Below are 13,160 nucleotides of genomic sequence, written 5' to 3' on the forward strand. Positions count from 1 at the left end.
ATATTCGGCTCGCTGCCTTCATGGGCAAGATGACGTGTAGAATTTGGTTCCTTCACATGGAACCAGCTACCAAAAACTTATTCTAACTTAATCGAATCAGTTCAAAAGCCCTGGTGTGTCAAGTATCTATAACACGTATTTCCAACGAAAAGTTTATTATGAATACTACTCCCTTTTAAATATAATGGGCATTAACGATCTAGTTAGTCGCCGATGTTGTCGTGACGTCATGTTTTTCTATAGGGTCATAAATGCTGAAACTGACGCAATTGATTTATTACACACCGTAAATTTACATATGCCTCAGCGAATTATATGCCATTGTACTTTTTTGCCTCCAGTACGTTTTATAGCGAATCACCTCCTGAAGGCCTAGAAGTTCTGGGCAATAGTATATCAACATTATTTTTTACGCCCCCAGGAGCCTTTTTTCACGACTTAATGAATTTATGTTTCTGATGTCCTGACTCGTGATCCTGCCATGCATGCACGATGTCTACTTGTCCTATCTGTGCTCACGATAAATGCATGTGCTTGTAGTTTTATTAGTGACGTTTACTATTGCAAATTCTCCTGCATCCTAGTCAACACGGAATTAATTAATTTTTTCTTGACCAACGCCCCTTGTTGAGTTCACGCGTGGTTTGGCTCTAGCAGTAGATCAGTGTAAAGTAGTTGACTGTATTTTCGTGGACTTCAAAAACGCATTCGATGTTGTTCTTTGTGACCTCGTTAGTAAAATACGGGGCTATAAACTGAATGATTGGTTATTGCATACATAATATAGTGTCTCTCTCTAAGACAGCAGTCAGTCCTTCTCAACGGTTGGTCTTCCGGATATCTTCCCGTGACCTCAGGAATTTCCCGAGGCTCAGTTGTGGGCCCTCTTTTGCTTCTGTTATGCATAAATGAGATTACTATTGGCCTCAAATCTTCAGTCGAAACGTTAGCGAATGACTGTAGTTTACAGGACTGTAGAGAAGTAACGTGATTCCGAATACCTGCTGCATGGTTCTAATGTAATAGCATCCTGGTGTGCCGATTCAGAAAGGTTGTTGAATGTTAGAAAGTGTGTTCACGTCTCCTTTACCAGGAGACGCCCATATTAGTTGAATACGTATAACGTAAATGACGGTGCTTTAAGAAACGCCAGGGAATATAAACAACTAGGAGTTTATTAAAGGGGTCATGCAGACAAAATGCAAGTTTGTTTTATTTGAAAAATTTCGTTTTTTATAGTGCCCACCGCGTTTTCCGGCAGCATATAGTGTCATATTCACTGAGAAGATAATCAATTCTTGTTTAAATTTTAATTCTCCTGCCAAATTGTGTATTTTCGGAAGTCAGCAATGAAGTCACAAGTGGGTGTATTCCAACGAACTTCCACTGCGTCAATCGGCTCAGCAGCCTTGCTTGCCGTCCGTCCTCCCAGAGGGCGCTACCACACGGACCGTTGTCCGCCGTTGCTTTGTTTGGACCGCATTGGCGGCTGGCTTGTTTTTGTAACTGTAGAACGTAATCACTTCGTGAAACATGGGGTATCCTTGAAAAACAGGGTCACGTAAAATAATGTCGCTTAGCCAACCTGACAGTGTCGTGTAAGACCACTACAAAGAGGCAAACTGCTGTGGAGCTAAAACAAGCTTAGTGCGCCCAGTACCAACATCACTGGGCATCGGTGCTTCAATGCTTACACGTATTTTCGTAACTTGCATTGTTTAGCGCACCGTTCTTATTGTTGTAAAATGAATATGCATTACATTTCAGGGGAAATGTAATTACATTTCAGCGCACCAATTTTCGCTCGCACAACTGCTTTTAAAAAGGGCCCATCTCCCCGCGAGGGGGACTCGAGTAAATGCGTCGCATAAGGGGTGGGTGTATTGCGTTAACGTTGAGCGTTTGGGGAGTTGATGGTAGTGAATGCGTTGTATCAGCAGCTTCTTGGCGTAGTTTGAATGAGTCAAGGATATAAGGCGCGTTCGTAGCCTTTCATTCTGTGTCGGTTTTGTGGCGCAGTGGGAAGAGCACCATGTACCTCGCGTTCCGCCCACAGGTAGTGAATGCGTTGTATCAGCAGCTTCTTGACGTAGTTTGAATGAGTCAAGGATATAAGGCGCGTTCGTAGCCCTCCATTCTGTGTCGGCTTTGTGGCGCAGTGGGTAGAGCTCCATGTACCTTGCGTTCCGACCGCAGGGTCGTGGGATCGAAACCAGGCGACGGTAAGTATTATTTTTTTTATAGTGTAGGGAGAGGGGTGCGGACCTGTTGTTGAGAGCGAGGAGGGTAGCGTGATGCGGGAGAGGAGGAGTGGGGAGAGGGCGCACCTGGAACGGCCGTTGCGGACGCCGGGCACGCCGACAACGCCGGGTGACATCGTGAGTTAAAGAAATGCTCTGCATTTAAAACAGCTTTTTCCCACGCACAGTGTCAGAGTGCAACTCATTGCCGCCAGGTGTGCTTGAATCCGGCAAATTTTTAGAAGAACTGGAGCGTCTTCTCTTGTTTGCCTAGGGCTGCACTGAGTTATGAAGTGATTGACGTCTGTTCTTGTATTGTATGAAGTTCTTTGTTGTATTTTATGTACAGGTGCCGTCAAAAGTAATTGCAGCACGGGAGCTGTGGCCGAGCCGCATCGGAGCGCCGGGTAGCTGCACTGGCGGTAAACTACAGGAGCAGAACACGCATGCGTGCCTGCCGACGCAGATGGCCCTTCTATGAATCCCAACCCACTTCTTTTAACGCGGCTTCGAGCGTTGTTCGTGACATACCGGTCTCAGCGTTGGCGCTGATAGCATACCCAGCTAAAAATATTAGAAAAAAATTGTCCCTTCAGATCCCTGCGACTGCGCCTCTTCTCCAGCAGCTCGCGTGCGCTGAAAGTGTGTGAGCGACGCTGCCAGATACCGCTCTACTATCAGCGCCATCGGTGAGACCAGTATGCAGCGAATAATGCTCGAAGCCACGTTAAAATAAGTGGGTTGAGAAGTATAGATGGGCTATCACCGTGAGCAGGCGCGCATGCGTGTTTTACTCCTTTCGTTTACCGCTGGTGCAGCTACACGGCGCTCCTATGCAGTTCGGCCACAGCTCCCGTGCTCCAATTACTTATGACGGCACCTGTACCTCCTGCATTGTCTGTGACGATGTTAGAGCTGTCTTGCTTAGCATTTTTGTATTGTTGCCTTTCCTGTCTGGGCGTAAATATTGGCCTGCAGTACCAATAAATCAAATAAATAAATAAATAAAATAGCTCTTTCGGCTAGCTTATAAGCCGTGTCTAATCTGCGTTTGCTTTTGCCGGCCTCGGCTAATCGCACAGCTGGGCACGCACTATGACATCATAGGTTGTGTTGCGGTAACTGAGCTAGTGGGTCGCATGGTCATTTCATTTTTTCCTAATTTTATGGCTTATCTGTGCTGAGTGTGGGCTAAAAGTGCTGTCAGTATAATTATAACGAGGCAATCTTTCGAATGAACAAAACTTGTGTTTTTTCTACATGGCCCGTTTAAGGTGAACTAGGTTTAAGGATTAAGGCGAACTAGGCACGTTCACAGCATAAAAGTTAAGGCTGCACATATTTCGGGATTTCTGAGACAAAATTTTAGGGAACCTCCATCTAACTTAAAAGAACAACCGTGTTTCACGCATGTGCGCACAATGTTGAAGTACACGTGTGTTTGCTGCGATCCGTACACCAAAGAGCTGGTCCAAAACATACAGAATAGACTCCAAAACATACAGGATATGGGAGGGCGATTCATTTTATATAATCTAGACCGTGTACCTAGCCTGATGGAAAGCAAAAGTAAACTTAAATAGTAAGACGTGAAAGACCGCACACGAAACCTCAGGTCAAACTTTTTTCATAATATTATTCGAAAACTGTTATGGATGAGGAGAAGTGTATCCAAGGGCCAATCTACATATCCCCAAGTAGTACCACAATCTTAAATAAACTATCAACTTTCCTTGAAAGACGACTACTTGCACCATTCGTTTTTTCTCAGATCAATAAGAGAGTGGAATTATCTTTCACTTACGATTGTTTCCTTTGTTTCTAATGGCGAGTTTCATTACATTTTGAAGGATTACTTTGTTATTTGGTCGCAAATTTGATGCTTACTTTTATGTATCCCCCGGCTGTAATGCACGCAAAGTCGAAGCAGGTATTAAATAAATAAATAAACACCCTGTAAAAAGTGCCTCACTGTGGGCATCCCTTAGCAAATAGGAATAGCAGGGTACAAACGTTGGTTCTTCTGAGCGTCAATTGCCGCACCAAAAAAGCGCTAACACGCAGCCATTGACGCGGCATAAAGTGCGAAAACGTGGCCTCTGGAATGGTTATAGTGCAAAGCACGGTTTTCGCTGTTTCGAGGGGCGTGCGACAAATGCCATGTTATACTCTAAAGCTGGAGGAACGTGTGTATACATAGGGCCGAGCCGCAAGTTCCCCGCCGAGGGGTTGAGAGCCTTAAGCATTCAAACTCGACCAATTAAATACCCTTTATGTTTTATTTGTTGCAGTATGCAAGGTTTGCTTTATGCATACTAAAATTGCTATGTTTGGTTTGAAACAAATTGAGAAGCTCTAGTCTTACGCCTTTCCTTGGTAAAACACAAGATTAGATAGAACTGCAGCCAGCAGAAGCAGGGCGCCATTCGCAACATGTCTACAATTGTTTTAACGAAACACGACATTAGAGGAAAATTAAGTTCTTTTGGACCATTAAGTGGCCTATTTGCATATTAAGCAACATCAAAAATAGAGAAAAAATGAAGATAGTTGTTAGATCTATCCTAGAATCATCCTTGTTGATCATCATCAGTCAAGTAAATCAAGTATAAAATTTCTTTCTAAGAAATATTGTCAAACGCTGGACATAGTTTTTGTGTGAAGGAAATTATATTGAATGTTCCTCAAGGTTTTGTGGAGTGCCAAAACGCGTCGTAACGGCATGCGTGCTGGTTTTCTACACAACTAAACTGTCCATACAACAGTCGTAAAATAGTTAAATTAATCAGAGCATGGAAGTGTTCAGGGAGCTTGTCCTAAAAGAAATTGCTTGAAAGAGGCCCTTTCCTCTTTGTGAAATTCAACGCGCCGTCTCCTCCCCCCCCCCCTCCCTTGTTTATTACAGCTAGGCCGAACATAAGATATCAGCGCCAGCACAATACAACAATTCCAGCTATAGGAAAGCAATGAATATTTTCTTCATGCGACAGTAAAAGAGGCACAGAAATTATAGAACGACAAGTTGAGAGCGAAGAAAGTTGATCCATAAGAAAGGCTGCGCTGAAGGCTTGACGGCTGGTGGTGTCGAGCGGGCTTACATTGTTGTGGGTGCGCCGAACCCAAAATCCTGGGTTTGTGCTGCTGCACAGAGCCACTTCGTCATCTGGTTGCTCTGCGTGCAGCGGTCGTCCACCGGCTTCAGCACACGTAACGGAATGCGCCAGAACTCCAATTGCCGTAGCACAGCCGACCTTCCGGCATATGTAGTCCGGCTGGAGTCCGACAATAGCATCTCGGCTGATGTCCCGTGGCCGTACTTCGGCTGCACACTGATGGCTGTCGAATGGCCGGAGTCCAACGACTGGAGGTCGACCGTATGAACGTAAGACGTTCGATTCGCCGACGGACACTGGCCATTGAAGAGCCATGAGAGTACGGCAGTGTACGGCCAAAAGGCCCACATTTAGACTTCGGCCGAACACGTCTGCCGGAAAAAGGACGAAAAGAAAATCACCGGCCAAAGTACCGCGGCTTGAGTTAGTCTGAACAGTCCTGTTTTGTTTGGTATAGTCATCACTGATGACTTTTTTGATATCACCATTGAAATGAGGTACCCACTTCTTGCGGGAAAAAAATACAGCAGCTGTACATTATTGTGGCCCAAAGATTTTATGGTCTCCACGTCGAAGCCATCTCCCGAATAAATTTGTTTTTGATCTTTCTATATGTAGCTTCCCGCATATGCAATGAGCTTGAAACAGTATATTTCAAGGTTAGATATGATAGTGTCAGCCCACAACACATATGCATTTTGTGGCCCTGGCACACCTTCCACGTCATTTCTAGTTGAGAGAAATAAAAATTAAGGAACTTACCCAACACGGTGTGCCAACCGGATAGAAGCCATATTTTTTACCCTTGCCATCATGATCACAAGTGAAGGAGCACCCGACTGGAATTTCTGTTCCCTGCATATAAAAACATGTAAGCGTATTTTCATAAAAAACATTTATTTCAGACTGGGAACCCGTGAACACACAAAACATTTTACTAGAATTCTCCTGAGCAGAGGAGATTGCACATTGTTCAATCGCAAGATCCCAGGCGGCAAAGAAAGTGCGTCCCAAGACTGGCCCGTCTACGGCCGCTTTTGGCACGTCCGGCCAGCATCCAGGTTCTGCCAGCCACTGATCATACGTTTAACAGCCAACATTCGGCAACCAACGCTTCGGCATTTCTCCGGCGGCCCGTATTCAGACACACAGCGGCAGGTACCGGGCTGCCAGATATTCAGTTCACTTTCGGCTGCCGATGTTCAGAAAGAACGGCCGAAGTACGGCCTTAGGACATCCGTTTTTCCTTTGGGAAGCGGTGTTCAGCCGAAGCACGGCAAGCGGCCGGCCACAGAACATTCGTATTTTTGTGGCAGTTGGTGTTCGAAAGGAGACCGGACGGAGCGCGGCTGCCGCGCATTCGCTGTGTCAACGCTAAACCGCGCGTCCGGCGTGGGAGTATTTGTTTTCTTCGGGAAACCGGTTTTATGAAGGAGACCGGCCGACGTACGGCCCCAAAATGTACGCTTTTCATTCGGCTAGCGATCCTCGGCCGAGTTACGGCAAGCGAACGGCCGCAGAGTATTTGGCAACCGGTGTTCAGGAGGAGACAGCCGACGTAAGGTCTCAGGTTATACGTCATTCTTCCGGTAAGCGGCGTACAGCCGAATAACGGCATGCGTCTGGGCACCGGAGCTCATGCACTATTGGTTTGAAGCGGACCGATTTTTCTCTTGAAGAAAAAGCCGTTAGTAGCCGAACGACGATTACTCGTTTTCATCCGCTCGGCGTTTCTACATTTTAAATGAACGAACTTCGTTTGTCAAACAGTAATGAGTGGTTATAGGGGACCGGGGAAGGTGCGAGGACTCGCTGGACATAGGTAACCTTTTAAGGCCACGGAAATACCATTTATTGCCCTAAGAAGACTGGTCCACACGGACGGGCGAGCTAAGCCTCGCCAGTCATAGCCGCTACCACGCCTCGCCCACCGGCTTCGTCGACACATCAGCTCGAGCCTATTCGCCCCCTCAAGAAATGGATAGCATTGGAGACATCGGCCCGGCAGAGATGTCCGACCCGAGATGGCGGTGGTTCACCGAAAATAACTGGCCTTAAAGGGCGTCAAACAAGTGGCCACCCAGGAGCTCAATCGGTGCCATCTGAAGGAGCCCCCACCAAAGAATGGCAAAGGCGCGCAGAAGCGCAAGCTTTCGGCTATTCTTCTTGCAATAAGACTGCGATAAACAATGTTGCACTATTTTTTGGTGATAAACGTAGAATAGGCCAAGCTCGTGCATTTCTAGGCTTACCTTCGTGCTCTGCACTATGTTATTTTATCAGATTTTATGACTGCCTATTTAAAACCAAGTGTCATTTTATATTTGTGATAACAACACAGCCTTCTCAATGACGAAGCCTGGAGGTTAATTTATTTGCGGTGTTTGAAGGTGAGCGTAGCTACACTTGGGATATGACTCCTTTGGTTAAACATCGTAGCAAACACGGATTTCGTCTGGTTTTTCTTGCTCAACGCAGATTGTTGAGTTCAGGCACGATTTGGCTCTAGCCATAGGTAAGCTTAAAGTAGTTTACTGTATTATCTTGGAATGCAAAAAAGCATTTGGCGGTGTTACATGTGAGCTTCTTGTTAGTACACTGCGGTCTATAAACTGAATGAATCGGTTATTGCATAGATAGCCAAGTATCTCTTTCTAAGACAGCAGTCGGTCGCTCTCAATGGTTGTTCGTGCGGATATGTTCCCGTGACCTCAGGAATTCCCGAAGGCTCAGTTGGAGGCCCTCTTTTGTTTCTGTTATACATAAATTATATCACTATTGGCCTCATGCGTTTGTTCCAAATGGTCGCGAATGACTGTGTAGTTTACAGAACTGTAGCGAAAGAACGTGATTCCGAATACCTGCAGCATGATTCGAATTTAGTAACATCCTGGTGTGCTCATTCAGAAAAGTCCTTGAATCTTAAAAAGTGTGTTAAAGTCAACTTTACAAGAAAACCTTCATTCCAATTGAACACGTATACGGTTTAATTACGCTGCTTTAAGAACGGCCGAGGAATATATATATAACTGGGAGTTTAGTTAACGAGAGGTTAGAGGGAAAAGGCACGTTCACAACATAAAAGTTACGGCTTCACGTGTTTTTGGCTTTCTGAGAGAAAATTTCAGCGAACCTCCATTTTACTTAAAAGAACAACCGTATTTCATTCATGTGCGCTCAATGTTGGAGTACGCCTGTGTTTGTAAAACCTGAACCGAAGAGCTGGTTGATACGCTCGAAAACATGGGGAATAGGACAGGGCGATTCGTATTAGGTAATTGGCACTGCCAACTTAGCATGAGGGAAAGTAAAAGTAAACTGAACTTGTAAGACGTGAAAGATCACAGACGAAACCTAAGATAATTTTTTTTTCGTAATATCTATCATTCAAACACTGGAATTGAAGGGGAGATGTATATATCCAAGGGCTATTCTACATATCCCAAAGTGGGACCGCAATCCTAAAGCAAATGATTAACTTTCCATCAATGGTGACGCCTTGCGCGATTTTTTTTATCTTATAACAATACGAGAGTGTAATTATCTTCCATGTACGATTTTATCCACAGCTTATAATGACGATTTTCACCGCGCTTTGTAGAATTATATTGTTTTTGGTCTCAAATTTGAAGATTAGTGTTATGTATCTCCCTGCTGTAATGCATGTAAAGGCGAAGCCGGTATCAAATGAATGAATGAATGAATGAATGAATGAATGAATAAATGAATAAATAAATAAATAAATATAAATAAACAAACAAATAAATAAATAAATAAATAAAAATGAGTAAATAAATAAACTTGCGGAGCCGCAAGTTCGCCCTCGACGGGTCGAGAGTCTTACGCATTCAAACTTGACCAATAAAATATTTATTGTTTTATTCCCTGCAGTACGCAAGGTTTGCTGTATGCAACTACCATTGCTATGTTATTGGTTTGAAACAAAGTATGAAGCTCTAGTCTTGCGCCTTTCCTTGCGTAAACACCGAGGAATACAACTGCAGCCACCAAAAGCAGGGCGTTATTCGCAACGCGTCTAGAATTTTTTTAACGTAGTACGACATTAGAGGAAACTTAAGTCCTTTTGAACTATGAAGTGGTGGCCACGTAACTTATGAAAACAACATCAAAAATAGATTGAAAATGAAAGTACGTGTTCGATCTCTCCTAGGATCACCCTGTGAAAGATCATCAGAAAAGTTGATTGAGTAGAAAATTTCTTTGCATGAAAGATAGTTAACAACTAGACATAATGTATATGTGAAAGAAATTATATTGAATGCTCCTGACTGTTTTGTGGCGTACCAAAGCACTTCGTAAAGGCATTCACGCCAGTTTTATATACAACTAAACTGGTCAAGCAGCTGTTGTAAAAATAGTTGATTTAGTGAGAGAATGGAAGTATTCACGAGGATTGTCTTAAAAGAAATTGGCCAAAAGCGACACTTTCATCTTTGTGAAATTGAAGCCACTAAAGTATGCGCCTTCTGTCCCCCCCTCCCCCTCTTCTTCTCCGTTTATTACAGGTAAGCCGCCCAACAGAAGATATCAGCTCCTGGACAGAACAACTATTCCAGCTCTGCAAAGAAATTAGCATTTGCTGTATTCGACAGTAAAAAAGGCACAACAATTAAAGGAACGACCATTTGTAAGCACTGTTTAATAAATGAATTTTGCTGCCAACTGACGCTGATAATTAAGCAAGGCTGCGCTGAAGGCTGGACAGGCGGTGGTGGTGTGCGGGCTCACTTTGATGTGGCTGCATTGGACCCAAAATGCTGGGTTTGTGATGCTGCACAGCGCGACTGAGTCATGTGCTTGCGCGACATGCAGTGACCGGCCTCAGTACAGTTCATGAACTGTGGCTGAACTCCAATGCCCGTAGCACGGCCGTATTCCGGTAGCTTTAGTCCGGCTGGAGTCCGACGACCGTATCTCGGCTGTCCTCCGGCGGCCGTACTTCGGCCGTACACGGGTGGCTTTGGAATGGCCGGATCCCTAAGGATGGAATCTGGCCGGATGAACGTAAGCCGGTCGAGTGGCTGAAGGACACTGGCCGTTGGACAGCCATGGGAGTACGGCCGTATACGGCCGAAAGGCCCACCCTTGGACATGGGCCGAACACGTTTGCCAGAAAAAGGCTGGAGAGAAAATCACCAGCCAAAGTACACCGGTTTTAGGTAAGCCGTACGGACCTGGGCTGCCTGGGATTCCGGTAATTTGTTTTACCACGTTTGAAAAAAACAGAATTCACCAGGAACCCTAAATTTAGAACTCATATTTCACCGTACGAGACTAAACGTTGCTCACGGACTTGAATCCTCGTACTGAGGATACGTTACCGTTATACGCGTATAATTTCGAACGGCATGTGTGTTTTAGAGGTTCTAAAGCGCAGCTTTTAATCACCCGCTCCTATAGTTGCACGTCGCTTCGGCATCGTTGAACCGAGCGAATTAAAATGACAACTAAGACAGACGAGATCGAGCGAGCGGGAAAGCGCCGTAGGGAAGTATGGCGGAAATGCGAGAGTAGGGCGGTATGCGGAGGCCGCGCAAACATGCTCGGCGAGGCCTCATTCCGTTAGACGTAACAGCTGTACGCTGCCACCGAAAAACCTGCAGTTCGCACTGCCTTCAAAAGGCAGGAACACAATCGTGAGCCCATTTTTCTCTACAGCATGCCATGCTTTTTTAAACGTTCTCCAAAATGGCCAACACTTATTTTAGTAGGTTATTTCGCAAAATCATTTTTTCAGGTTTATGTAAATAGCCAAAACCGGGCTTCAAAAACTTCCAGTAGAATGGGCAGCACAGTGAGATCATTTGAATGCATAACTGAAAGTCCAGCACAAGTTAAACAAACGGGACGGGGGTCGTCTGATTTTAGGGGCGAAGCTCCTTAGGGGCTCGGTCTGTTGACGTCTTATGTCGTCGTCGTAACCATCGTTTCATGTACTCACAGTACGAAAACACTGGGACACTCGTTTACGCATCGCACTGGAACTCTTCGTAACGCGTACTCCTTCTAATTATATCAACTCCTTCTAACTGTATTAATGTCTGATCTGCTAAATAATTCTGAATAAATCTGCGGTCATGGGTGGTCGGGTTCTGACGCCCGGCCCTCCCGAGAGGTGAGCACGTCTCTCTCGACACACTTCTAGTTCGTCATACGAGCAGGATCTTATTCCACCGGCAGTGATGTAGAAGTGTTCTTTTATTGGGCACGATTCCCCTATGATCAATTTGCACTCCCGGTCCTGAAAACATTGTATCGGCAGGGTGAAAATTCTACAATGTGAATATTGTTACCATGGTATCCTTCAGGTAGGCGCGGTGCTTATGGACGTCTTCCAGTATACCAATGCTGTTTATTCCACTGGTAGTTGCTCGAAATACTCCAGTAAGCCTGCTTGAGTCTGTGCCCCATATTATAAATTGAAGTAAGCGAAGCGGGTCGCGGGAAATTTCTAGCGCTTTCTAAAGTGAGAATTGTGCATAAGAGTTGTTCCCAGGTTTTCGAGTGATCCTTAAAGGATTAAATCACTGTGAGTATCAATCCTGTTGCAATAACTCTCACTTGCTTCACGCGATTGCCGGAAGTGTTGTTGTCCAATGTAGACGTTAGATGGGGTAATAAGGCCTTGGACAGAATAGCAACACGACAAAACATAAAAAAGAAAAATCACGCGTTTAGAGGAGAGCTTGAGTGGCGGAAGTCGTTGGGCAATGATTTATCAACAACGTTAACCCTGTTGTGCATAAAAAAAACCGGGACATCTCCACTAGCGTGAAACATAGGGAGATATCCGACCACATAAGAATTAGAGGACAGGAGATGACGACGTGATGAGACGCCTACAGCCCGAGAGCCTAAGGTGCTTCGCACCAAATATACAGGACGGACAGCTGAAATGTGCCAGTCGCCTCACAGGATATTATCATAGAAAGGCTGCGCGTGCTTGAAATGTCTCGCACGTTACTCATCCGACCGTCCATCTGAATTTGGAGCTCTTGAATCCGCCTCTCCACAGTACAGAGCTGCCAAGTTAAGGCGAGGATGATGCTTTACATGCCAAGTAACACTTTCATGATCATTTCTTGCACCCATACAAGAAGTTTGTTTTACGTGTCTGACCCAATTATCATTAAAAGTTCACCCATAATAAGCAATATTCCAACTGGATCATGACTAGAAGTGATTTTTGCACATTGAATGTCAGTTTATATATCCTCTTTTGCTTCAGAGTCGCTGACATGAAGATGAGAGACTCTATGCCATCGTTTTATCTGCAGTTGCCGGGGATTTATTCGGTTCATGATGGGTATTTTCGAGTATCAGCAATCTATTCCTCATCGAAGGAGCTAGGAGGTGTGTCTATTTCGAACTTACAAGGCTGATGAGAGGCCATCGCGGGAATATTGTCCTCCGTGAATCGCTAACAGAAGATCACAGGCTGCGGTCAGATAGCAGCGGTAAAAACTCACTGTGCGTGACTCACGAACATTGCAGCCATAAACAACGGGTTGAAGAAAACACACTGGTAATTTCTTCCCGTCACACCTATAATTAAGTTCACGAATGAGTAGCGATGGGCGGGGACGGTGACAGGATCGTAACAAAGTGGGAGAACTGGTGGACGTCATCTACTTTCAGGACTCAAATGCACGATGCGATACTCTTACTTCGTCGTGGAGACAGTTTTTTAAACAAACGTGCTGCACTAAGCTTCTATGCACTCTAAACACTGATAGTCAGCTAAGAAGGCCAGAATAGTCGCAACGGTTTCAAAACGCCACGGCAC

The 13,160-nt window shown here is 45.0% G+C and overlaps 1 long non-coding RNA gene across 1 annotated transcript in view; it reads right to left on the reverse strand.

The window, feature by feature from the left end:
• The window catches only part of LOC144144086 (uncharacterized), a 53,775-nt gene that overhangs the window by 21,972 nt on the left and 18,643 nt on the right, over positions 1–13,160 (reverse strand). The window contains exon 3 of the long non-coding RNA XR_013317149.1: positions 6,116–6,208. This is a non-coding gene — a long non-coding RNA (uncharacterized LOC144144086). The remainder of the gene's footprint in view (positions 1–6,115; positions 6,209–13,160) is intronic.

This window comes from Haemaphysalis longicornis, unplaced genomic scaffold (assembly GCF_048455015.1).
Source record: "Haemaphysalis longicornis isolate Haplotype H1 unplaced genomic scaffold, Haemaphysalis longicornis Haplotype H1 scaffold_60, whole genome shotgun sequence".
In the NCBI taxonomy this organism is placed as follows: domain Eukaryota; kingdom Metazoa; phylum Arthropoda; class Arachnida; order Ixodida; family Ixodidae; genus Haemaphysalis; species Haemaphysalis longicornis.